The 27,482-nt window shown below is 46.3% G+C and overlaps 1 long non-coding RNA gene across 1 annotated transcript in view; it reads right to left on the reverse strand.

The window, feature by feature from the left end:
* Positions 1 to 6,409: 6,409 nt before the first annotated feature.
* LOC112921452 (uncharacterized) overlaps positions 6,410 to 27,482 on the reverse strand; it is a 35,582-nt gene continuing 14,509 nt past the window's right edge. The window contains exons 2-5 of the long non-coding RNA XR_003235235.2: positions 21,525 to 21,662; positions 13,864 to 14,031; positions 12,508 to 12,699; positions 6,410 to 10,401 (exon numbers count right to left, since the gene is read on the reverse strand). This is a non-coding gene — a long non-coding RNA (uncharacterized lncRNA). The remainder of the gene's footprint in view (positions 10,402 to 12,507; positions 12,700 to 13,863; positions 14,032 to 21,524; positions 21,663 to 27,482) is intronic.

Raw genomic sequence — 27,482 nt, forward strand, 5'->3', positions numbered from 1 at the left:
GGTCCAACCTGAGAAACACTGAAAGCCATGGACGGAATATAAGCTGTCATTCATTTACCAGACCTTTCTCAGGTGTCCCTTGCCCTCTTAGGAGAGGTCCTCCTCGCCTCTCCACCCTCATCCACCTCACCCCACACACCCTGATCTCCATGGTACTTTTCATCTTTGACCTTTGCTTGCTACTGCCAAGAATATCCTCTCTGAAAACCTCTTTCAACGGGGATAATTCTTATTCCTCTTTCGTAACTTTGCTACTCAAAGCATCTGCATCACCTGGGAGCAGAATCTGGGCACCTGGGTGGCTCAGTGGTTGAATGTCTGCTTTTGGCTCAGGTCATGATCCCGGGGTCCTGGGATGGAGCCTGCTTCTCCCTTTGCCTAGGTCTCTCATGAATAGATTTTTTAAAAATCTTTTAAAAAAGAAAGAAAGACGGGATGCCTGGGTGGCTCAGTGGTTTAGCGCCTGCCTTCAGTCCAGGGCCTGATCCTGGAGTCCCAGAATCAAGTCCCACGTCGGACTCCCTGCACGGAGCCTGCTCCTCCCTCTGCCTGTGTCTCTGCCTCTCTCTCTCTGTCTCTGAAGAATAAATAAAATCTTTTGAAAGAAAGAAGAAAGAAAGAAAGAAAGAAAGAAAGAAAGAAAGAAAGAAAGAAAGAAAGAAAAAGCAAAGCAGAATCACAGGCATCACTCCAGCTCTACAGAATCAGAACCCAGGGGATTCCTATACATGTCAGAGAATAGGAAGCACAACTTTATAATTCAGCTCAAAAACCACATCTTCCAGGAAATCTGACACATACCCACCAAGTGTTCTTCCAAACTAATACTGGGCAGCACGACTACTTCACTTATAACCTTTCACAATTTAGGGCTCCTGAACCCAGCCCTGGGCTGCAGCAGAAATGCCTCTTTCTATTCTTGCCCCCACCTCCCCAAGTCCTCAAACAGCAAGTGTCCAGTTCACTGCTTAATATCCAATGTGTCCTTCACAAGGTAGGAAGAGCAATGGCCTGGGAGCCAGAGGCTAGTTCTCACAAGTGGCTGTGCCACTAACTGCTAATGTCAACTTGGGCTGTGCTAATGTCACCTTTTGCCTCTTTGAACCTTGAATTCTTGGCCTATAAAGAACGAATAGTAAAACTTGCCTAGTCTACTTCACTCCTTCCATAAGGTATTTCTACTGAGTCACAACTATGCCTGGGTGTGATGTGCACATGCACAAACACACATGTGCTCACACACACACATTCACATTCACAGCCACTTGCTCTCTGTGCTGTTCATCAGACCAAATAAAACCTAGCAAAGCCCCTGTCTTTCCATGCCACCCTAATGGTGCTCATGCACATCCAAGCAGATGCTCTCAAGGGCACCAAAACCAACCAAAAGAAAGGCAAACACTAGGTTCTTTTTAGGTCATGTTTCATAGTCATGGTCCAGTTTCTAACCATGGTGATGAAGCATGATTACATTGGTGAATTTGAAATCCTTGTTGGTAACAGCTGGGAAAATATTTGTGAGCCTCACAGGAGGTGAAGCAGTGTGGAGCTCCAGTTGTGATGTGCAACTCAAAGATCTAGAAGGATGGTAGGACAATCTGCTCCTGTCCCTTCAGTTTGGTTTTATTATACTGATGATCTCAGCTGGCATTATGGATTAAAACACACAGAAGGAAAAATCCTGGGATTATTTTTCTAGGGGTGTAATACATACAAATAAAAGGTCTCAGTGGACAAGAGAGATTGAGAGAGAGCGAGAGCTAGAGAGAGCGCAAAGCCCTTGGTCAGCTGTCTGCCAGCTGCTGCTGAGTCCCAGCCAGAACGCTGGGTGAGGAGGAACTCAATCCCTTGGCATCCACAAGAGTGTCTAGACTGGAGATTGTCCTGGGGCAGGCCAGGCCTCCGGTACATGTGGAATTCTCACTGAGGAGCATCCTGGAGCCATTATCATACACAGAGAGACACTGGCCATCCAGGGAGCCCAACCCAGCAGAACCCCAGGCTTGCTTCAGCAGAAGAGAAAGGGACTATGGGCCCTTGATTCAGGGTGCTCACATAGGACATCTCTGGTGTCTTTATCTCTTACCAGCCGAGTGGAGAGCTAGAGGATGCTATAAACTGATACAGAGCCAGAGAACACAGGTTTTACTTTTGGAATGGTTAGAATTCTAAGGCAGTGGGGCGCCTGGGTAGCACAGTTGGTTAAGTGACTCTTGATTTTGGTATAGGTCATGATCGTGAAGTAGAGAGATTAAGGCCCCTCCCCTCTGTGCTCAGCCATGGCATCTGCTTGAGATTCTCTCCCTCTGCCTCTTTCCCTCCCTCTACTCCAACTCTCTCAAAATGAAGAAATAAAATCTTTAAAAAAAAAAAAAAAAAAGAACACTTAGGCAGAGATGAGATTTGAAACTGGTCTATTCTCTCCTCTCCCCCCCCAGGCCCCCATTTTGTTAGCAACAATGATTTATAACACATCTACTATGTGCCATGCATAGCATCAGGCATTTATGTTATTTTAGTTTACACACTCTTCTAACAAAGTTAGAAATGAGGCCCAGGAGCGCACGTGAGTTTTAGAACCTAAAACAGAACTTGGAGTTTCCAATTTCCAACTCCATATCACTCACGCCTTGGCTTTTCCCAAAGAGTTCTCAGTAGGATGCCAGTCAGGAAGGAGCTTCTGCAGTCAAGTGAATTTGGGACTGTTTGCATTTTGTGTCCCTTTCGGTTTCAAGATGCTTTAGCTGAACAACACAGAACAGCCCCTGGCCTCAACAATGAAGAAAGAGACTCAAGGGTTAATCCCACAGTTTAACAGCATCAGGGATTGAGACCAGCTTCTCTGAGGTGTTCTCAGCTTTTCACGCATCCAATATGACTGCAGCAGTTCCAAGCTCCTGTCTGTACACAATGGTGTCCAAAGACAGGAAGAGGCAAGTGCCCGTATTGTCTTTGTTTTAAAAGTGAGGAAAACCTTCCTAGAAATTCCCAAGTCTGATTTGCCTTACATCCCATGGGCAGGGCTGCATCTCATGCCCACACCTAGAGTGATCACTGTCAAGGGTGGTGGGTCAGATTAACTACCATGCCTCCCAGCACAGGGAGGAGCCCGTGAAACACAGGTATGTAATCAAATAAAATCCAAGTTATCAGGCAGCCCGGGTGGCTCAGAGGTTTAGCGCCACCTTCAGCCCTGGAGACCCAGGATAGAGTCCCATGTTGGGCTCCCTGCGTGGAGCCTGCTTCTCCCTCTGCCTGTGTCTCTGCGTGTCTCTCTCTCTCTCTGTGTGTGTGTGTGTCTCATGAATAAATAAAATCTTAAAAAAATATATCCAGGTTATCTGAGCAAAAAAGTGGAGCAGAGAATGGTATTGAGGAGGAAACCCACAGGGTTTTCTGCACGCCTCTTAAAGATCGACATTGTTCATTAGTACGCTGAAGGCTCTGCATAGTAAAGAGACCCATTTTACTTCTTTGAACGCCATTGTTTCCCAAAGTATGTTTTCCTTCGAGTTCTTATTAACTTCCTGCAGACACACTGAGAAAAACTAGATCCCCCCAGGCTGCTTGTCCCCAAGACAGGACTGTCCTGAGAGCTTTTGAGCACAGCCCGGGAGCTGCACAGAGCTCTATACAAACACAGAACAATGAGAATAGCTCAGTAATTTGAAGGAGAGTTTTCTTTGGCTCAATTAACAGGAAATAAAAGGAGTTTTCTTTTTTTTCTGCAGACTCATTTTCTTTTTGGCCATTCGAAATTAATAGGTCTGAGACATTACTTTTAGTTGAATTTCTTTCCACTAACCTTGCCACCAGGGAGGGAGAAAATGATGGCTTTTAATAACGATGACGAGAGAGGGCTTGATGGTTAGGTCAAACCAGGACTGCGTTTCCTCCGGTTCTGCATGTGCATCAGCATTAGCAAAGCCTGCAAGAATGCTCTCCTGACTCACGGCTTCCCGTGGCTGCTTCTCCAAAGCCGAGGGCTGACCAGAAGCCTGGATGGCAGGCAAGCTGCTCTCACATCACCCTCAGCTCGGCAAACCCCTCCCTTTCCCTCCTCCTGCCTAATCCTCCTGCCTTCCCCTCCTCCTTTGTGCTCCTTCCCTTGTTGGATGTTTCTTACTGGTTTACAAAAAGGAAACCATGAGGTCTCTTTGACATTGGTATTTGAATGAAAATAGAATCCCAGCTGTAGTCCTTTGCTTAGGAGGACAGCCAGGCAGGAAGGTCACTCTTTGCATTCAAGATAACTAAGGTTCAGGTTGATTTCACAGGTAAAACCATTGTTCTTTCTCCTCTTCATCCCTGGGTCCTCCTATGCTCTGGCCTGAGTTCCCATTCTCATATGTGTGTTTTGAGAGGCCAAACCATGCAGGCGGGCATGGCAGGGAAGGACAGGCACCGTCAGCCTTCCTAAGCAGTCCTGCAAGGTGACAAGCGGAGCCCTCTAGGCTAGCATCTGGAGGAGAGACTGGGCAGGTAAGGTACAACTCCCTAGGATGTGGAGAGGAGCTCGGCTCACTCAACCTGGCTTATCCAGACACAGATCCATGCAATCAGATGCCATTTGCAAAGCTGAGGTTCCCAGACCTTGGGCTATAGGCGAGTCTGTGATGGACCCTGCATGGGCTTTTGCTCTTCATCTTGTGGTCTTCCTCTCCACTCTGCTGTACACATCTTCCTACTCTCTGACTTCAACCTCTGCCCAGTTGAACCTTCCCACTCCCTGGGCTCTTCCTTCCTTGATCTCTTTATCAACCATTTCTTTTACCCTATGCTCCTAAAACGTCTCTCATCCATCTGCTTCTCTCCCAGGACCTCTACTAGACTTGAAGTCACTATCACCTCCCACTGGCACTGGTCAGCCACATTTTCACTCCTTCACAGCCCAATCTACTCTCCACGCTGTAGCCAGTGAGACCTAAAATGTTACTCATCTGCTTGAAACCCTTTGGTAGTCTCTGACTGGATGAAGAATAAAATGCAAAGAATAAAATCTTTGCAGGGACGCACAGATCATCTGGCATTATCTGGCCCGTGCCCCTCCTCTGCTTCCCACCACTCACTGTGATCAGTCATGAGGCTGGCCTCCTCTCAGTTCTGAACAGGGTCAGCTTCATAGGCCTGAGACCAGTGCAGCCCCTTTGGGCCTTACACTCAGAAGTGGAGGAAGGAGGGTAATAGTTGGATTTTAATACCCTATGGTCACCATCTTGAATTTTTTTTTTTAAAGATCTTATTTATTTGAGAAAGAGAGAGAGCGAGCACCAGCCAGGGTTGGGGGGGGGGCACAGAGGGAGAGGGAGAAACAGGGAGCCTGACGTGAGGCTCAATCCCAGTATCCTGAGATCATGACCTGAGCCAAAGGCAGACGCTTAACCAACTGAGCCAACCAGGCTGCCATCTTGAATTTCTTAATAATTATCTTTGAATTTTTGTTTTGCAAGTGAAGCCTGATGGGTCAATGGAGCAGGCCATTTGCATTAGGCTTAGAGTCTCAACTCATCTGTCATTGTGTTTCCTGCCACCTTCTGCTGCCTGGGGCCCCAGGTCCTCCTGGCCTACCTTTACCTTTTCTCTCCATGTCCTCCCTATGACCACTGCCACCCTCTGCCAGACACATTGCCAGGGGGAGGCCCACATTCTGCTGTCATCCTTTAGCCCTGGCAACAGGCTGGGCAGGGTCGTAGGGAGGGTCAGAGTCGGTACCTGATGTGACACCTTAGGACAGGGCACAGCAGCAACCATCTCCACTGGGGCTGACAGTCCCATGGCACATCTAATCTCTCACCTAATCTAGATCCAGGCAGGTATCATGCATGTCCTAGGACAGAGGCTGCAATCCTTTGAGGATCCCCCCATCTGCTGTAGGTTGAAGCATTAAGCCCCTGGGAGGGGGATATTGACTTTCCCACCACTGGCTGGAGGCCTGCATTTTCCTTTGTACTGGCTGAAGCTAATTATACAGTCATCCCTGATTCTGAGATTCTCTGGGCCTCTGCCCAGTTTGTTCTTCCCATGGTTGGTTCTTTCTCATCCTTCAGGTGTCAGCTCACAGCTCACCTCCTCAGATCCCTCAGCCCTGCTCCTCCTACTCGAGGTAGGTCACACCTGTTATCCCTGCTTTTCCTTCATGTCACTCATTATGATCCATAATAACGTATTTGCTCTACTGCTTGTTTTCTGTTGACCCAGGAAGTTAAACTCCATGAGGGCAGATTGCTTGTCTGTCTTGTTCACAATGACACCAATATCACCTAGCACCATCTTTAGTACAACGTCTGGCAAATAGTATATGCTCAACATATATTTATCTAGATGCAGCATGGTGAACATGGTTCTTATTTAAAGCAAATGTGGCCAAAAAAAAAAAAAAAAAAAAAACTACATGGTGGGTCTATAAGTAAACGTTTGTTATTTTATTCTCCAAACTGTCCCGCATGTTTAAGATGATAACATTTTCAGGAAGTTTTAAAAGAAAAACTAAAGTATTTGGGGGTGTTTATATACAAATCCTATAGGTATTATTTTCAACTCATGAATTTCCTCTCAATAAGTCTATGGAGGTCTTTCCATATCAGTTCACATAGACCCATTCATCATTTTTAAATTGTTAAATACTTTCCCAATGTGCTTAGCAGTGGCGCTCCTTATTTAGCTATTTCCTTGTGCCTAGACAACAAGACTATTTAAATTGGCTTTCTGCTGTTGTGAGCAATGCATCCCTGCATGTGTATGAACATTTCTCTAAGCTAGAGAGCAGAAAGGGGACCTGCTTGGTTCCGAGGGCTTGCACATGCTTTAATGTATTAGATCCATGCCTTTAAACCACTTGTCTCCTTGGCATGGAGGGACATCGTGGAAGACAAGGTAAGTGAGAAGATGTGTGTGGCTCTGAGCCCGTTGGCTGGTGACCTTCGGTTCCCTTTCCAGACTCACACTTGCTGTTGCCTTTCCCTCTCTAATTCCTTATGGTCAATATGGGGCAGGTCCTGGTAGTAACTTATCTCTAGAAAAAAGAATGACTCTCCCTCACTCCCCCAGTCTTTGTTTCTGCTCAGAGTCATTTCCTCTTCTCTGTGGGGTAGGATGGGAACAGGAAAGACTTGAGAAAAGTCCTTTGTTTAAAAATAGTAGAGAATTGGGGTGCCTGGGTGGCTCAGGGTGTGATTCTGGGATGCTGATCGAGTCCCACATCGGGCTCCTTGCAGGAAGCCTGCCTGTGTCTCTGCCTCTCTCTGTGTGTCTCTCATGAATAAATAAATAAAAATCCTAAAAAAAAAAAACAATAGTAGAGAATTGCTGCTTGGCATTTTTCCTGATTTTTATATACTGAAAAATCTGACTCTAGCTCCACTTGAGTTCAAGATTGATGGTGGAAAGGTGTGGAGCCATGCCAGAATCCAGTATGCATTTATCCAAAAAGTCTGCACTGAGCACCTCAGGGGCACAGAATGGGCAATTAGGAGGTCACTGGCCCTAATGCAGAAGTGGGATTCCAGAAGCCCCTCTACTGTATGAATCAATGCCAGGATGGTTAGTGTTATGGATTGAACATTTGTGTTCCCCACCCCCCCCCCCCCCGCCCCAATTCATATGTTGAAGCTCTAATCCCCAGTGTGATGGTATTAGGGATGGGGGTCTCTGGGAGGTAAGTAGGGTTAGATGAGGTGATGGGGTTGAGACCTTGGTCCAATGAGATTAGTGCCCTTAGAAGAAGGGACACCAGAGAGTTATCTCTTTCTCTCTCCCTTTCTCTGTGAATGTGTGTGTGTGTGTGTGTGTGTGTGTGTGTGTGTGTGTGTTTGTACACAAGAAGGCAGCCATCTGCATTCCAGGAAGAGAGGCTTTGCCAGGAATCTCTCCAGGAATTGAATTGGCCAGCCCCTTGATATTAGAATACGAGCTTCCAGAGCTGTGAGAAAATACAGTTCTGGGGTATCTGAGGGTTCAGCCAGTTAAGCACCTGCCTTCGGCTCAGGCTCAGGTCATGATCTCAGGGTCCTGGGATCAAGCCCTGTGTCAGGCTCCCTGCTCAGTGGGGAGTCTGCGTCTCCTCCTGCCTCTGCCCCTCCTCCCACTTGTTCTCTTTCTCTCTCTCAAGTAAATAAAATATTTTTAAAAAGAGAAAAGTATCATGATATCAATGATTTATTTTCAAGTGGTTCAGGAAAAGAATGTGTACATGCATACAGAGAGAGCACCAATGTAGCTAACTTGCTAACAGTTGGTAAACTGGAATTTATATATGGATGAATGTATGGGTGCTCATTGAATAATTCTGTAAACTTCCCTGTAGTTTGATTTTTTTTTTTTTCAAGACAACAGGTTAGAAACAACAGTAGAGAATCCTGGTGACCCTGCAGAGGGTGAGTTGGAGAGAGGCCACAGCTTGGACTTGGGGAGGCTGAATAAGGAACTCCATCTGTTCAGGAGTTCTCTTGCCATCATTCATCAGCATGGTCTCCCATCCTGCTGTGGATGGACTTTTTCCAGGCAGCAGAGCACATGACCACAGGCCTCCCAGCTGGTAACCAGAAAGGAAAGGGGATGGGGTGGTCCAACTCCCTGCTGCCACTTGAAAAATCCTGGGAAAGGGCTTTGATGGGCTTGGCTTGGGTCAAGCACACACCCTGGTCAGAAAAGGGCAGGGTGGCCAGGACCCAGTACCTGCTTGTACTCCAGGTGGTGGGGGAAACTGGGGCCCTCATGAAGGCCGTGAGGATCAGTTACACAGGGAAAGCGGGAGGAGGAGTGGAGCCAAGGAAATAAAGATGATTCAGCATTTGCTAACTACAGTGACTAGGTGAAAGTGAGGCCATTAACTGAAAGGGAGAATACAGGAAGAAAAGTCTGGAGTGTTCTATTATGAACTTGAAATCAGAAGACTTGGGAGCATCTAAGAGGAAAAATTTCATAGATTATTGGAAATATAGTTCTGGAGCTCGGAACAGTGTTGGCAGTCCCAGCCACCTGATGAAGTCATGGGCATGCCAGCTCCATACCAGAAAGGTGGAAGGTGCCACCTTGTCTGGCAGCTTAGAAGCAGAGGCCTCTCCTTGTAAGGAGGCCCCTTGGTGAGGGAGACATTGGCTCATTACAAGGAAGGAGAGGTTGGAAGTCATTAGAGGCGTGCTATCACGTTTCTGTTTAATGCCTCAGCATCCAGTGACTCAGCAGGGCCACTCCTGCCACTTATTCCAAAGCACTGGGAGTTGTTGGGCAAATATTTGAATAGCATTTAGGTCCTAAACCTGCAATGCCCTGACTTCTCCCCCACCCTCTCTGTTGCAGAACCTCCTACCTCTGTGTAGACACCCTCTCAGATTCTTTAAACCCAGCTACAGCAGGGGCCATTGAACCACTCAAAACTCAAGTCTGGTTTTCCACAAACAGCCCCCTACCAAGGAAGATGTCACTGAGGGAAAGAAGGAAAAAGCAGTATCACCAGAGGGTCAGGGTACTGGCACCCTTCTCCCATCCTTGTCTCCTGAAAACAGGGGCTCTCCTTTACTATCATCCCTATCATCCTTCTGCCTTCTTATTCTATGCTTAGGAGAGGCTGGGTCTGCGGTTCAGCCTTGAGATCCAGGATTAGTCAGATGTGGGTTTGGATTCCAGTTTCTTTATCTACCAAATAGGAATAATGACACACCTTCCTCCGGGGAGTAAGTGAGAGTCAGTGAGACAAGGCAGACGAGGAGCTCTGCGGGCTGGGCGCGGGGAGCGTGAGGCCAGTGTTCGCTCCTCTCTCCCACGGTGGCGTCTGAACAAGGTCCGAGGTGGACACCTCCATCCCCTGTGCTTCTCAGCCCTCCCCCGAGATGCGCCTGCAATCAAGCCCCTGAGGAGGCTGTAGGGAGGGAGGCTGGGACTTCACTTGTGTGAACTGCACACCCAAAATAAGGCCAGGCAGCAGACTCTGGGAATTTCCTATACTCTTCGCTACGAATGTCCTATTTATAAAGCTGAGTCACTGCAAGCCGCCGTTGTTCCGCAGCCGCTCGGGTGTGGAGATGGGCTGCAACAGGAAACGAGGAGCACACCCCAGGACGGCCTCACCCGGGCTTTCGGGGATGCCCTGGGTCCAGCCAGGCCTGGCTCTTCAGTGCATCGAAGCATCTTCACAGGCTCAGGCATTTGTCACTCCACCAGGCTTCTATCCACCCCTCTTTCCATTGACACTCTCTCTGGCTTCTTTGCTCCAGAATAGCTTCCTCTGTTTTGAGGTGATATGTCGACAAAGCAAGCCTGCCTTCTTTATGACTTGCTTCCAAGCAGAGCCAGGCCTGTCTCCCCACCGAGACCCTAAGGGGTCTGGCATCTGAGTGGGATTTGAAGGCATCTGTCTGCTTCCCGCATGAACAGACCTGCCAGGATGGCTCTGCTCCTCCCAATCTGTTAAAAGAAGCAGATTCTCTGAGGGGAGTATTCACACACTCAGGGCTTCGGGTACCAGGGGTCGGAATTCGTGAAAGTAAAGGGGCAAAAGGGGGAGCACAGGTGGGCAGAGAAGAGCTGCATTTAATGCACTCATTAGTCAGTCCTGGGCGAGCCCTTGAAGGAGGGACAGGGAGGGAATGGCCTCCTCACTTCCTGCTTTAAAGTCACTCAGCCGGTGACTAAAATCAAGGTCACCAATCACAGCTGTTAACCAAGGCCTCTCCACTCTGCCTCCAGCAGCCCCATCAGATACTGCGCAGGGCAGGAGGCAGCCCCATTGCACTGTCTCTCAAGCGTGCAGAGATGTTTCCAAATCAAAGAAACCTTAACATTCGGTATGGTTACTCGTTAAACAAGGCAGACAAGCTGCCCGGTTAGAACATTCTCGACTCCTGGACTTTCCTCAGTCAACTTCTCTTCAGGATCCATTATAGGGTCCTCAACTTGGCTGCGCCTTATAGATCCAGCTCTGACTTGTGGGAGCTGTGGGGATGTAGGGAGATGAGACTTGGGAAAATCCCAGGCCCTCTGGCTTGGGGCTGTCGGGCCCTGTGGCTTGGCTGCAAGGGGGCAGCAATCATGGGGCAGGGCCTCTATCTGTGGGTCAGCATGGCTGGAGGTAGGCGGGTGGTGATTGGAGGTACTTCCTCACCCCTACATTAGGTGACCAACACCTCCCACGGCTTTTTGGTGAAACTGTGGGATGGTGGGTCTCTGGTCCAGCTACTCTTCTGGAACCAGAGATTCTTTTACCATTTACTGATTCTGCTATTTCCCAGGCCCCAGACAGATCACCGATCCTGTCAAAATGCCCCTCAAAAGAGTCCCTTTCCTTTGGCTTCTCCCTTCTTTCTAAATCCCTCCCTCTCTCTTTTGGGTGACATTCCCTCCTCTTTCCTGTTATCAGAGAACTTTTAGTAATCTTTTCTCCCACCACAGTAGTGGAGGGTAAGACTCCGAAGCTGTCAGAGTCACAGAGGACCCAGCCCTCCTATAGTGGGGGAAGAAGGAAACATTTTCCACTCCTCCCCAGTGAGTCATCCCCTTCGAAAATTATCACCACTACCTGCCACAGAAATTAAAGGCGGGGGTGGGGTGGGGTGGTGGTGCATGTGTGTTTCTTCCTGTAGCAAAGCAGAGTGTCACCTTAGAAAAAAACAAAGATGCAAACAAATCAGAACTAGTAAGGTTCAGTTAAGTCTCCCAGATATAAAATCAACCTGCACAAAGCAGCGGCATCTCTCCTTGCTCACAATAGCTACTAGAAAATATTACTAAAAAGATACCATTCACAATAGCAACAAGAACTACAAAACATCTAGGTATTAGCCAAGAATACACAAAACTTCCATACAGATTTTAGAAATTCTAATAAAGGAAACAGAAAATGATCTGAATAAATAGAGCACATTCCATGCTTTTGGACTGGATGACCTAATATAGGATGACCTATCTTGGACGACTCTATAAAGACCTAATTAAATCAATGATTAAGTTAAAAATTCAGTGCAATCTCACTCAAAATGCCAGCTGGATTTCTTTTTTGAGGAACTCAATAAATAAATAATTAAGTTAGTTTTTTTAAACAGGAAGAATAAAGAAGGAAGACTTGCTCAATCCAATACACTACAAACCATGGTAGTATCAGCGTGGTGCTGGCTCACGAACAGCCAGCTAGACCAGCATAATGGAACAGAAAGTTCTGTGACACACCCATGTGCTATATGTGTACAGAAACTGTACATAAAAACATACCTTCTCTATGGGTTAGGCTACAAGTTAAGGTTTTGCTGAGACATTCTGGTATACCAATATAATTGTAACAAGCATACCTGAGGAATAATGAACTATGTTTGTTGAGGTCCCTGTGTGGCTCAAGATGAGCTACCTAAAACTGTATGTGGTGGGAACAGCACTCAATGCTCTACAGGCCTAACTTTCTGGAGCTCTCTCCTGAAGTTGTAGTCAGCAGTGCATCCCTGCGGCATGAGATATAAGAAGCCAAGGCACAGAAGGCTGATGGAGGTTGGTGCACAAAGCATGGGGCACTCGGCTCCCTACCTGAAAACTGATGTGTGGCAAGGGACAGGATGAGCTCCAATGGCCAGAAGGGTGGGGGCGTGGTGGGGTGAGTCCAAGAAGGTGGATCTAGGTTGAGAAAAAAGACAAGGATTCCACAAAGCAGTTCCATTCTGAGTGCTCAGCAACTTCTATATCTGCTAATTCATACAGATGTTCAGCTCTCCTGAATTCCTAAAAAGCATAAAAAACTTTAAGAAAAATATGACAGGAAAACCAAATCTCCTGAATTTCATTTCCATGCACTTCACGTATCTGTCACTCCATGGCTTAATACAATTTGCTCATACTACGTGTCCACCCTGTGTCAGCCAGGTTTATATTGCCATTTTGTCCTCATGGAGAGACACAGGCTTGTGAGAGCTTCCACTACCTGGAACATTGCTGGTTATGTGGGATGGCAGGGGGAAGAACCACAGGGGAGCCTTGTGATGGCTTATAAGGCTTTTGCCTGGAAGTAAAACATACTGTGCCGTTCATCTTTCATTGACAAAGCAAGTCACACAGCCATGCTCAACTTCAGTGGCTCAGAAAAATATAACCTACTATGTGGTCAGTAGAAGGAGAACAGAAATATTTGGTGACAAGCACTAATGATTTCCACAGCCCCCAAAAGGATATGCATTTGGAAATTAATTAAAGGCAGAAAGGTTTTCTGATATACACCCTAGTTTGTCCTAGTGGATTTTACCCCCAAACAAAAAATGCTCAGCTTTCTCACCTGTGATAAAACACTCAAAATTATACCAAGATTGGGAGTTCCACAATGACAGGGACAGTTTACCTGCCTTTACATTTCCAATACAGAGCACCCGGTCGTGTCTGTACCAGGTGCAAAATCAAGATTTGCTGACCTGGGGGCTCCTGGGTGGCTCAGTCGGTTAAGTGTCCGACTCTTGGGCTCAGGTAATGGTCTTGCAGTGTGAGATCGAGCCCTGCATCAGGCTCTGTGCTCAGCATGGACTCTGCTCGAGATTCTCCCTCCCCCTCCTGCTCACTCTTTCTCTCAAATAAAAAAAAATTCTTAAAACAAAGAAGATTTACTGAACTGAAGAGGCATTGGAGGCAAGCCGGGTGAATTAGCAGGCATTCTCCTACAGAACTCATTGCTTAGCTTTGTTCTTCCTTCTGCCAAATTCTGTCTTATGACATTTCCGGGCAGTGCAGGGGAATGGGCCAACGCTTTCCTAGCACCCTGGGTTATTACGGCTGTCCTAGGTGCCTAGTCTTCCTTAGCTGAGAGCTTGAGTTTGAACTTGCCCATGTCAGAAGCTCCAGAAGGGAGCCTCGGGATCATCCAATCCTGAAACATGCATCTTACAGGTGAGTAAACTGAACCTGAGAGAGAGAGCAATGACTTCTATTTGCTTGAAGAGTCTGCCTTGGCCTTAGCATTCTCCAAAATGCTTGTGGCTGAACGGACTTTGCAGTCTCTCATCCCGGCCCCCAGGGAGTGTTCCGTCTGCCATATTGTACTGAGCCATGCTACACGTGTGTTCGGCAAAACTAAAGAGGGAGAGAGGGAGAAAGAGAGAGAGAGAGAGAGAGGAGGTTGGGGGCTGGGGGAAGAGAGCACTATTTAAATAATACAGGTAATTCTGCCTACATTTCCACGCAGTGAATGGATATGAATCTGCTGTTCCCAGGGGGTCTTGGTTTCTGCCTTCTTCTCATTGTGTAAGAACTAGCCAGGCCTGGTGTAGCACAGCCCCGGACACAGGCCAATCCTTCACTGGGGGCTCCACTGAAAAGACCATATTCTGTTCCAACACTGGAGGGATAGCTGGACCCACTGGACTTACCGGGAAATGGTTTCATGATCTCCAACATGGCAACTTCTGAGCAGATTTCCAAAGGTCATTTGGACCATCCTAACTGCCTTTAGAACCTAAGCCTGAGTAAGATGAGCCTCTGCTAGAAAGAGCAGATGATAAGCCTCTGCTAGGGTGACTGCCAGTGCAGGGGACAGGCTGCCAAGAAAGGACCCAGTCAGAACAGGGCCGTGTGTTCAATAAGCCTTTGGTGAGCTCTTGCTGGAGCATCTTGTGGGCAAGGGAGCAGGAGGAAGGTGCAAACTTGAACAAACCTACACAGCGTTGGACTATAAAAATCATTAAAATATTAAAGAATTTAAAGGTTTAATGACCCAGCAAAGCTGGAAAGTACTTTCAAATGCAGATCTGAGTCATTAAAAATGCATTTACATGCCACATTTACCTCCTGTGAAAACAGGGGCAAAACACATTTCAAGCAAGATCGCTGCAGCTCCCCAAGAGGGTGGGCTAGAAAAGCTGAGAGTGACAGTGCTCAGGGAATGCCGAATAAGGTGCAAGTTCTCAGGTGCCCAGCCTGTCTCTCTGTAGGGGCTGGCGCCTCTGCCACCAATGAAAGCCACAGACAATTCACCACTCCAGAGACTTCCGAATTGTGCAAGATGCAGAAAGCATCTTTCTGAGTGAGATCCCGTCATAGAGAAAGATGCCAAAAAGAGTCTGGCTTGGCAGAAGCTTCGAGAGGTAAGGTGGTAGGACAAACGTGTAGGGCAAAAATCACTGAGGGAAGCAACTCATCACAGAGACCGAATAAGTCTCCTACCAATGCATGGTTTTGTTTTTGTTTTTTCTTACCAGACCTTAGTTTCTATATTAATTTGCTAGGGCCACTGTAACAAAGTGCCAGAGAGTGGGTGGCTCAGACAACAGAAATACACTTCCTCACAGTTTTGGGAGCTGGAAGTCTGAGATGAAGGTGCTGGCAGGCTTGGTTTCAAGGCCTCTGTCCTTGGCTTACAGGGGGCCACCTTCTCTGTGTCATCACATCACCCCCCACCCCTCTCTGGCCTGTCTGTATCCAAATTTCCTCTCCCCCCCCACCTTTTTTTTTTTTCAAATTTCCTCTTCCTATGAGACACCTATCATAATGGATTAGAGCCCACCCTAATGACTTCATTTTAACTTAATGACCCTTTAAAGACCCTCTCTCCAAATTGGTCACACTGAGGTGCTGAGGGATTAGGATTTCAACATATGGATTTGAGGGGGGACATAACAGTTACTAACTTATAATACACCCAAATGAGACTGTGAGAGTTTTTGTTTTGTTTTAGAAAATGAAAAGTTCTTGTTGTATGGAGTGGCTTCTCAGATGTTTGACTTAATGAAACTCCAACTCACAAGCACCCCTACTGGCATGGAACTGAGGGGGCAAATGCCAAGGCTGTTAGCCACAAACCAGTTATGGGATCCTGATCGTGATTGTAGGCACTTATGGACCTCGCACATACCTAGCCCTCCCAGCCTCAATCTCCTCATTTGTAAAACAAAGGAATTGAGCTGGAGAGTGTGACAAGCACTCCAATGGCCTTGTGGAGCTTTTCAGTGTGGCAGAGACAGGAAACCCAAAAACTACACTTCCCAGATTTCTTTACAGCTAGAGTTCTGTTGATGAGTTAGGTCACTCCAATAAGATGCACAGGTATGAAAGTGGGGAGACAGAAATGAAGTAGAGACTGCCTTTCTGTTGTTTCTCCTGTCAAGGCCTGCCCCATCACAAGAAAAGGAAGCAGGTGGTGGAGTTAGCATTCCAGTGTCTGTAACCAGGCCTAGGGCAGCAACAGGAGAGCGCCTAGGAATCTTCCCCAAGATACACTGGCAAAACATGAAAACCAGGCATTAGCATGTCTATCACTGCACTGCTATAGTATGGAACTGGCAACAACCCCAACACCCATCAGTGGAGAACTGGTTAAATCAGCTATGGTACATCCACACACACAATAGAATGTTCTGTGACTCTATAAAGGAATAAAAAGAATATTTCCATAGGCTGCTATGGAGTAATCTTCAAGATATATAGACAAATGAAAAAAGCAAAGTGGAGAAAAAGACATAAAGTATGCTACCATTTAGAAAGGGGCGATAGGTATGCATATTTAGATGAAATCTCAGAAGAATAAACAAACAAAAAAAGAGGTAGCCCTAAAGATTTCTTTTTAATAGTAAAAAGGAAAAGGCAAAAGTAAAAATAGTGTGACTAAGATTCCAAACTTTGGTAGTGAAACCAGAAACAAAGGGACAAGCGTGCAGGCTCCTGTTTTCCCCACTGGTTCAGACTAGAGAATGAGGAGGGAACAGATGGCCGAGGAGGCCGGGAAGGGAAATGAACATTTACTCAGTGTCTGCCCTCTCCAGCACCTGGGCCAGGTGCTTCAAATACATCTTTTCCTTTAATCTTCTCCACGTTTAGTTGCAGGTAGGTAATTTTACTGTCCCCATTTTGTAAATAAGGAGGACAAAGAGAAGTTGAACAACTTGATCAAATTCATAAAGCAAGTAGTGTTACCAAATAGGGCTTTGCGCCCAAGCCTTTGGGATCAGCGATAGCATCACTCTCTTGCTGGGTCCCCAGATGGAGTCTTTAGGCTGTAGCCACAGGGAGAGGACACCCCATTAGGACTCCGGTTTCTGTCTCCTTCCTTTACACACCCCTAGAGTGGGGCGCCAGGCCTAGCCAGGGCATCTCTCAGCTTCCCAAGCCGTCCCCATCTGGCTCAGGGACAAGAGAGTGCCTCTAAGCCAATCTGATTGCATATTAAAATCACTGAGGAGCTTTCAAAAATACTCATGCTCAGGTCCTATCCCCAGAGATTCTGATTTAGTTGATATTGGGTTGCAGCCTAGACATGGGGTTTAAGGGAGCTTCCCAGGTAATCATAATGTGTGGCAAAGTTCGAGAACCACTTGCCATTGGCACATGCAGTTGGGTTCAAGACCACTGGCATCATCTGGGAGTATGTTAGAAATGAGAAACCTGGGACACCTGGGTGGCTCAGTGGTTGAGCATCTACCTTCCGCTCAGGTCATTATCCTGGAGTCCTAGGACTGAGTCTCGCATTGGGCTCCCTGCAGGGAGCCTGCTTCTCCCTCTGCCTATGTTTCTGCCTCTCTCTCTCTCTCTCTCTCTCTCTCTCTCCCGGTGTCTCATGAATAAGTAAATAAAACTCTTTAAAAGTTTTGAATGAATAAATAAAATAAAAAGAAAAAAAAAAAGAAATGAGAAATATTGGGCCCCACCCCAGACCTACTAAATCAGAAACTTGTGGGGAGAAAGAAGCTAAGGGAAGGAGGCAACGATCTCTATTTTCTTTTCTTTTCTTTTTTTTTTTTAAAGATTCTATTTATTTGTTCATGAGAGGGAGAGAGAGAGAGAGAGAGAGAGAGAGAGAGAGAGAGAGGCACAGGCACATGCAGAGGGAGAAGCAGGCTCCACGTTGGGAGCCCAACGTGGGACTCGGTCCCGGGTCCCCAGGATCACTCCCTGGGCCGAAGGCGTCGCCAAACCGCTGAGCCACTCGGACTGCCCAACGATCTCTATTTTCACTAGCGTTTCACGTGATTCTAACACACCCTAAGGTTGAGGACCACTGCTCTAAGCAACAAGGTAGCGACAGACCATCAGGCGCTGTGGTTTATCAACTACCACACAACTGCTAGGCTTATTTCAAAGTACGATAAATTTGATGGCCCCAGGCAATAAGATTGTCCAGGCCATTCCCCCAAGAGCAAAACTTTGAGACATGTAAGAATGTGTCTAAACGTCACTTGGAATCATCCGGAACTCACTGTAGCTTCTGAGAAGGGGAGCGGCAATATCAAAATATAATCTACCAAAAGCTGCCAAAGGGAGCGTTGACAGCCAAGGAAGAATAGTCCTCAAGGACAGATGGATCAAGGAGAGCAGCCGAGGTGAACCAGGAGATTGGCAATCTGTCGTACCAAGGCTTCCCAATTTGCGTGGTGTATTAATCTCTCACGGCTACTATAACAAATTACCACAAACTTAATGACCTAAAACAATAGGAATCTATTCTTTTGTCTGGAAGACAAAAAAACAAAAAAAGAGAATGTGTTCTATGTTTCTCTCCTGGCTTCTAGCAGCTGCTAACGACACTTAGAGTTCCTTAGAGTGCAGACACATTGCTCCAGATCTCTGCAGGGCTTCCCCTCTGTCTCAAATTTCTCTTTTTTCATAGGACCATCATTGGATATAGGGCCTACCATAAATCTAGGGTAGATTATCTCAAGATCCTTCGCTTAATCACATCTGCAAAGATTCTATTTCTAAATAAGGCCACATTCACAGGTGTGAGGCAGGGCAGGTGGTGGTCATGGTGGTGTTAGGACTTGGACGTTACCTTTTTGAGGGCCACAATTCATCCACTACATGGAAGTGGATGAAGCAAATTTCACTTTAAGATTTTACTTATTTATTCATGAGAGACACAGAAAGAGGGAGGCAGAGACACAGGCAGAGGGAGAAGCAGGCTCCATGCAGGGAGCCCAATATGGGACTCCATCCCAGGATCACGCCCTGAGCCAAAGGCAGACGCTCAACTGCTGAGCCACCCAGGCATCCCCAAATTTCACTTTCTTACAGCTATCCTCCCTGATGCTGATTCTGAGCAGAGGAGTTTCCTGAGGTAACTCAAGACAAACACGATGGGCCTGCCATACAGCACTAATTATTGTCTTCACAGAGTTCTACATTATACAAAGTGCTTTCATGTGTGCTCACTTAAGGCTTACTGCAAAGCTGGGATGTTTTTGTGTGATTGCATAGGAGGAAACTGAGGCATAGGGAGATTGGGGGACTTACCCAAGCTCCCAGAACTGACAAACTGTAGTTCTCCCACTCTGAATGCGCTGCCCCTTCTGTTGTGACCAGCAACTGTCAGAATCATGATTTGACCCCACTGTCTTCAAGAAAGTAGGGGGCATGGAGATCTCTTACCCAAGGCAGTGGTCTAATGAGACTCAGAATTGCACCAGCCAGTTTATCACCAGTGGTTCAGGGGGGCTGGTCTGCTCAATTGCTCCTCAGTTTCCCCTGACTTTTTTCAACTCCAGTTCTACAAACAGAAAGAGCCTTGTTCATGCCAGGCTCTTGGCCTTTTGGGAGAAACTCAGCAATTGTGGATAGAATGATTTTGTTTGTTTCTGGCCCTAGCTCAGCAGGAACCTGTTTGGTTGAATATGCACCTCCTCCCAGGGGTTTATCTAGGGGACCTCAGACACTCTGTCGTGTAATGATAGCAGAAGCAATAGGTTCTGACATCAGTCTCCTTACTCTTGTCAACTCAGAAATAGATGAAAGCCCGTAACCAAGTAGCCAGGACACTAGTGTGGGAGCCTAGTTCGTGTGGTTTGGTCAGTCATGTGATGTCGGCTTCATCATTAGGGTCTTTATGCCTGAGCCCCAAGCCTCAAGTGAGCTTGCTCACCTCCACCATGGCTGCTGTTTCTCTCCCTTCTAGGAGTCCAGAGACCCATGTGGCTTGAATAACCCTGGCCTCCCTGTTGGTGCCAGCTCTCAGCCCTTGGGTTTCCAGCCACCAGTAGGACTAGCCCACGATCATTTCAAACTATCAAAAATCAACCCTATCTTGCCCTTCTGAACTTTTTCAATCTGCTTAATGGCACCTGCTTTAATGTCTGGAAAACAGACATCATTGTCCAGCCCTCTCCTCCCCTCTCTTTTAAAGCAATCTGCCCAGGAGATGGGAGGCTGGGCACAGAGATCAGTAGATAAGGAAGGGAGCCAACATTTTTGAGCACCTCCCACTATGAGCCAGACCGTGCACCCTATGCTAACTCACTGAGCTCAGTAATCCAGCCAGCTGGGGACAGTACTTCGGACAGAAGTTTACAGGTGAAAAAAGGCTCAGAACGATTCAGGGTCTCGAGGCCATGCCACTGTAAGGCAGAGACAGAATCCAGCCTGTGCTCTCTGGCTCTACTGCGATATTCGTCCTGACTTATTCCTCCTTTGCAGACTTCCGAGTGTGCTGCTTCTCCGCCTGTGCTAGTGCTACCCTAGTCCAGCCTCTACCCACTCCTTCCTGACTTGCTGGACCAGTGCCCAGCTCTTCTCTTCTCTGCACTGATACTTTTCTGCTCTGATTGCCTGCTTTATACTTTTTTCTTTCTCCCCCCCCCCTTTTTTTTAGAGCGAGATGGGGTGAGGTGGGGCAGAGGGAGATGCAGAGAGAGAATCTGAAGCAGCTTCCATGCCCAGCGATTAGCCTGACTCAGGATTCCAACTCACTACCCTGAGATCATGACCCGAGCTGAAATTAAGAGTCACTTAACCGACTGAGCCTCCCAGGCACCCCCTATATTTCTTTTGTATCTCCCATATTGCCTGGCCACAGACTGGACATGGGTAGACACTCAGCACATTTTGTTACAAGAATATGGGTGTGGCACAGCAGGAAATTTATTTTCTACTAAGTATGATTGTAGATTAGGTTAGCTGTCACCTGTAAGTATCTTGAGAGGATCACACCAGATCCGGACTAGGTTAGTAATGTGGTTGACTTATTACCATCCTTGGTCATGAAGGATGAGGGTGGAATTTACGCGGAAGTTCACAGCCAATCTACAAGGCTTACCCTGGCCGATAGCTTTCATCTCCTCCTCTGACAAGTCTGTAGCCAGCCTTGTTTCTCTACTGCTGTACAGCTTCAAGTGAGGACAGAAAGTCCCAGGGCATCATGACCAACACACAGAATTCTCCGACTAGGTGGGAGTTTGTGGAAGCCACACATCAAAGGAACTGCTGGATTCTTGGGAGACTTGAATGAACCTGACCTAGGAATGCACACTAAGATGTACATTTCAGAGGGAAAGGTGGATTTTATGGAGCTTTCATGTGCTTATCTGATGTAATCAGTAAGTGTACAAGCTTGAATCACGGATATTTCCTTTACCAACCCAGGTGAAGTCCAGAAGAGTTACGGAGTTGGTAGGTCCCAGTGAGATACGGCAAATATTCCATACAAGTCACCAGCTGCCAGACCTGAAAACCACATCCAATTTTTCTCCTTTGCCATGAAATTGTCACCGCTAGAGGTCGATCAGACTCCCACCCTCCCACTCACGAACTCAAAATATCTTGACAAAAGCACCTATTCCATTCCATATATTCATCATCGGACTTACCTGTTATACCACACAGCAAAGCTGCATTTCCTATGAGAATTGAGTCAGATAACAAGGGTGTTAAACTTAGCGTTGAAAATTTCTTCTCACTGAGAGTAAGCTGGTGCATGCAGCCTCTTGCGGGACGATTTGGAAATACTAGAATTTAAAATACAAATATCCTCTGACCTAACAGTTCTACTTCCAGGAATTTTTTTTTCCCACAATAACAAAACCAAGGCAAAACAAAAACACATACAAGCGTGGAAATAATAATTTCAGCATTATTTGTAAGAGGATGAGGATAGACAGTTATGTCCTTTAATACGGATGATGGTTAAATAAATTTGGATATATCCAAACAAGGAAACTCTATGAAGTCTTGAGAAAGGAGGTGGTAAATTTTTATGTGATGATATTGCATATAGAATGTGCTACAGGATATGTTAAATGAAAAAATAAAGGAGCAGAGGAGTGGGCACAGTGTGTGCAGCACGTTATTGCGGTGTGCTCCCTCGCACATAAAAAGGGTATCAGAGGCACACCTGGGCGGCACAGGTGGTTAAGCATCTGAGTCTTGGTTTTGGCTCAGGTCGTGATGTCCGGTTCATTGGATCAAGTCCTGCGTTGGGCTCTGCTTAAGACTCTTTCTCCCTCTTCTCCTGCCTCTCTCCCCTGTTCTCTCAAATAAATAGATAAATAGATAGATAGATACATACATACATACATACATACATAAATGTATCAGAGCATTTATTTATTGATTTAAACTAAAATACAGCATGGGCCTCTTCTCCATGTATTACTTGGAGATTTATTGTAGATTTCTGACAACTCATATAATTTAATTTGTCCTAAGAGCAATGATATCATCTCTGAATCAGACAGAAAGGGAAAAATGGCCTCTTTATAACCTTAGGGGGAAAATGGGGTAGATTTGCTGCTACTGCACCCTTTCCTTGTTCTCACTGAAACACCCTGCTCCCTTTCAGCTGATATTGGTGGGTTCTTGGAGGCAGGTTGATGTTTAAAAAGTTCATCTTTAAAAAAAATCCAATACTGAATCCTGATACTGGCTCCTTATACCCTTTGTGGATGGAAGATCAGAGCTGGGTACTGATTTTCATCCAGCAGCATCCAGGGGTGAATACTGGAGATTATAAAAGACTCATCTATGTTTCTGGGGAATTTCCAGACCAACAGTATGGTAGGGGATGCTAGACTAAGGCATTGGGGACCATGAGATCCAGTTCCATACTCTTAACCTTGGAATAGTAATACAATGAAAAGTATATTTTAATAAGGAATGTCACAATAGTTCTAGTCTTTTACATTTGGAACCTGGGCTCTCTCAAGGTGCCAGAGCATAGTGGGTAAGAGCAAGACCCTGTAGCCAGATTCCAAGATTCAGTCCTGGTGATGCCATTTATTAGTTATTTGATTGTGAATGTTACTCTCTGGTTTTAGTTTTCTCATTTGTAAAATGGGTAATTCTGACACCTATCTCCTAAGACTATCATGAAAATTAAACTTGTAAATATAAAACACATGCCAAGTACTCAATCCTTAGGAGCTAATCTGTTTCAGAAAAAGTTGTATTTCTGCACTGTGAGCATTAAAAACTTCAAACCCCTTACTGCCTCTCCCCTCTCCAAGCTCCCGGAGGCCAGGAATTAAAATAACAGACACGATCTTCGTCTCCTAAGTTCAACAGAGCAGTTTTTCCTAAGCCACACTGTCTAGTGCAATATAAATTAGTGTAGACTATTTGTTTTATCTCAAAATCATGTCAAACTCAGACTTGCCTTTGTGCTTAATTATTAGTTCTTCTCTCAGGAGTTGAGAATGTAGCACTTTCATTCACTTACAAGAAGTTTAAGTGCCCACGGTGGTGGTGCTGGTGTGTGAAAGGACCCAGAGGAGCTCTGCTATTGGTGTGTGAGCAACCACCTCGGTGGTTTCTAGGCTACGAGGCTGGCAGTTTTGTCACTGTGTAGGCAGGATATGGGATTCCAGAGGAGATAGCTGTGAGATCCTGAGGAAGCCCTCACCTGTCTGCATCCGAGTCTCATCATCTCTAAAACAGAAGGACTGCATTAAACAGGCTAGTGGTTCTGTGGTTCTTTCCAGTCCAAAAGACTCTAAGTAGATAGGAACCCTGTCTCAGCTATCTTTTTTTTTTTTAAACTACACCAAAACACTCCCTGCTGACCCCAACATTGCCACCACGTACCTAAACACACTCTCACACACAGTGAAATAATAACAGCTTCTCTTTTCTGAGTGCTAAACGCCAAGTACTTCACATACATCACTGCGCTTAATGCTCACGATAGGCCTCTGGGGCAGCTGGTTCATTTTTCAGAAGCCCAGAGAATCCAAGGTAAAGGCCAAAGTAGGAGCTGGGAGTCTGGCCCCTCCAGCCCTATCCTATTCTCTGTATATAGATCCAAGGGACTCCCAGGCCTTCCAAGGCAGCCACTGTGTGGTAAGGGTATTAGAACTGAGCAATGGGATTCCCCTGACGTTTCAGGTATGAAGTGGCAGCATCATCCTTGGATTTCTACTTCCCCAATTTATTCTGTTTCAAGCTATACAGGTGTTAGGAAGCAAGGCCCAAGGGGTTCTCCTCCAGCCCTCCAGAACCCCCACGGTGGACAGGGATTCTGCACATTTGATCCCAAATCTCCTCCCTGCACTGTTGCACTCAGGAGCAAGATGCAGCTGGGTTCCCCTCCTGTGGGCTCTCTGCCTGCATCAGACCTTGGGGCAGGGTGGGGCCCGAGCACCGGGAGGAGACCTCACTTTTTGTGTCTGGTTCAATGCACCTATTCCAGTCTGACTCTCCTGCAGCTGCACACTTTCAGAGCTTTTGTCTTCCATTCCTGCCTTAAGCACTTCAGTCTGCCAGCCAATCTCTCTCTCACATGCCTTGTCTCTCTCTCTCTCTCTCACACACACACACACACACACACACACTCACATTCTCATTCATCCTCTCTTTGAAGACATTTCATAGCTGAAAATAAACATATCAAAATGAAGACTGTGTCCTGTGACAAGAAAGCATATACAAAAGAATTAAAAGCCAGAGTTCTTAAAGCCTCAGTCATTAAGGAATGTCTCTGGAACCATCCTTCTCTTTTACAGGGTGGAGAGCCGCAATAAATAGAACTCATCAGAGACTTAGACATACTCAGAATAAGAAATGCACACATTTATTATGAGCAGCTGCATTCAGCTGAGTTCCTGGAGGGGATGTGGGAGAAGCCTGGCACATTCATTCACTGCTCTGGAAAAGGCTGATGACAACAGCACCCAAAGGAGCAAGTTCCTGGCACTGTGGGTGGCACCCACTGGACAGCAGTGTCCACACAGGTGGGGTCAGCCTCATGATGGGGCTGGGCGCATTCAGCCTCCCCGCCCCCACCCCTAGACCACCAAGGGGCAAGCCACTAACCCTTACCCTCTTCTCAGGCCTCCAGTTCCTCAGGGGTGGGGTGGGCTGTGAGGGAGAGTTTCCTGAGCAGCTTCCCTAAACCCTCCGATGACACAGTCCATCGACCCTCAGACTGTGGCCTGCCTGTGGAGTGGGAGAGAGGCAGGACCCAGCTGGGCAGCCTGCAGGCCTCTCATCAGCCCCTCAGAGATGAGAATCCTGCTATTTGTCAAAGGAAGGCACCACCTTGCTTCCCATTGTGCCTTCACTTGCGGTGGGGCCTTACCTCTGGATAAGCATCAAGCCTCAGAAATACAGAATACCCAAATTTGAATTTCAGATAACAAATAATGTTTCAGTATAAATATGTCCCAAATACTGCACGGGGCAAACTTATGCTAAAACATCTTTTGTTATTTATCTGAAATTCAAATAAAACTGCGTGTCCTGTGTTTTAGCTGGCAGCTATACCTCTGTTGCAGTCTTCCCTCCCTCTAGGCCTTCCCAGGGAGTATTTATTCTAGAGATGGGCTTTTAAGCAAAAATTCATTCAGTTCTGATTCTCCTGGGTTTGCTGATGAAAAGGAAAGACTTCAGGGCACATCTACTGAATAAAATCTCTGTGGGTGGGTCCCAGAAATGCACATTTTATCAAGTTGTTATTTAGGTGATTCTGATGCACATGTTTATTAGTTATCTTTGCTTCTGGGCAAATTATCCTCAAACACAGAGGCTGAAAATAAGCGACATTTATTAGCTCAGAGTTTGTATGAGTCAAAAATAGGAATGGATTTAGCTTTGTGATTTGGGTTTAGGGTCTCTTATGATGCTATGGTCATGTGTTGGTTCAGGCTGCGATCATCTCAAGACTCCCCTGGTGTTGGAGAATTTCTCCCAGGCTCACTTGCATGGCCTCCAATAGGTTTCGGGTCTTTGCTATTGGCTGGAAACATCAATTCCTTATCACCTAGGTCTCTCACTTCCCCCAGAGTTAGGGATCTGGGAGGTGGGGAGCGGGACTTCCTCAAGACAAATCTCAATCTAGACTACACACAGCAAGAGACTTTCAGAAGAGCATGAATATCAGGGGGCAGGAATCACTGAGGGCTAGCTACCCCTCCACAATATCCAAGTTTGAGAATCACTGATACAGATCAGTCCTCAACATACTGCAACCAAGGCCACCTTTTAAAAATGGGACCTAAATAAATAATTAAATTAAAATGGGGACCAATCCTGTTTCTATCCTTCCTCCACATCCACCCCTTGGGGATTTGAGACAACAATGGAGAAGAAATGAGGGAGAAAAAATGGTCAGAATGACAATCTTAGAATAGCAAAATGTTAAATTTTAAAATGCTTGCCAATATTGTTTGAGGAGAAGTAAATTATATGCAAATCCCATGCATATGTAACTGTCATCCTAAAAATTTTACCGCTCAATGTGGCTCCTGAGGAATCTCCTATGAAGATTTCTGGTAATATAATAAGTAGGGTGACTAGTTGTCTACTTCCCCCAGGAGTCTCCCATGTCCTGGAAAATCCTTCAGTCCCATGCAAAATGGTCTCTTTCTTTTCTATTCTCTTTTCTCTTCTTTTAAAGATTTTATCCATTTATTTGAGAGAGAGAGAGAAAGCATGAGCAGAGGGTGAGAGGGAGAAGGAGAAGTATGACGTGAGGCTCCATCCCAGGACCCTGGCCAGAGCTAAAGGCAGATACGTAACCAACTGAGCCAGCCAGGCATCCCCGTTGGTCTCCTCCTTAACAAGGAGCCAATAAGAAATATATCTGTCACTCTGCCCCTCTCCACAGACTGTGGGTCCATCTACCTTGTGCTGAAGTAGAGAGAGCACAGGCTTTGAATAAGAATGTGTGCCCTTTGCTGTGGCCTTAAACTAAGATGGGCAGCATAAATCAGCATTAGTGAGGCTTAAATATAATGATGCACATGGGGTTGCCTCGTAAACTGAGAGGTGCTGTACAGACGATGCTCTTTAGTGCTATTCTGTAAAGAGCCACTCCTAGCATGAAAAGTGGGGCCAAAAAAATGACCCCTTCACAATGTGGCAAAGCAATCAAGTCTGACATTTTCTCTTTCAACTAGGCTTGCTTTGCTGACCTCCCTAAAAGGGAAGCGTAGCCCACAAAGGCCACATTACACAACTTAATTTTTATTTTATTTTATTTATTTTTAAGATTTAATTTTTATTTATTCATGAGAAAGAGAGAGAGAGAGGGAGGGAGAGAGAGAAAGGGAGGGAGAGAGAGAGAGAGAGAGGCAGAGACACAGGCAGACGGAGAAGCAGCCTCCATGCAGGGAGCACGATGTGGGACATGATCCTGGGTCTCCAGGATCAGGCTCTGGGCTGAAGGTGGCGCTAAACCGCTGAGCCAACAGGGCTACCCTTAAATTTTATTTTAATTTGCAATTTTGTCCCCAGATTGATTTACTCTGTTTCCTCCAGAAAACCCTAAGCTACCAAAAAGGACAGTCCTCTCTATTGGATCCTCAATGACAGGTTTCCCAGAAAATCTGTGC

This window comes from Vulpes vulpes, chromosome 6 (assembly GCF_048418805.1).
Source record: "Vulpes vulpes isolate BD-2025 chromosome 6, VulVul3, whole genome shotgun sequence".
In the NCBI taxonomy this organism is placed as follows: domain Eukaryota; kingdom Metazoa; phylum Chordata; class Mammalia; order Carnivora; family Canidae; genus Vulpes; species Vulpes vulpes.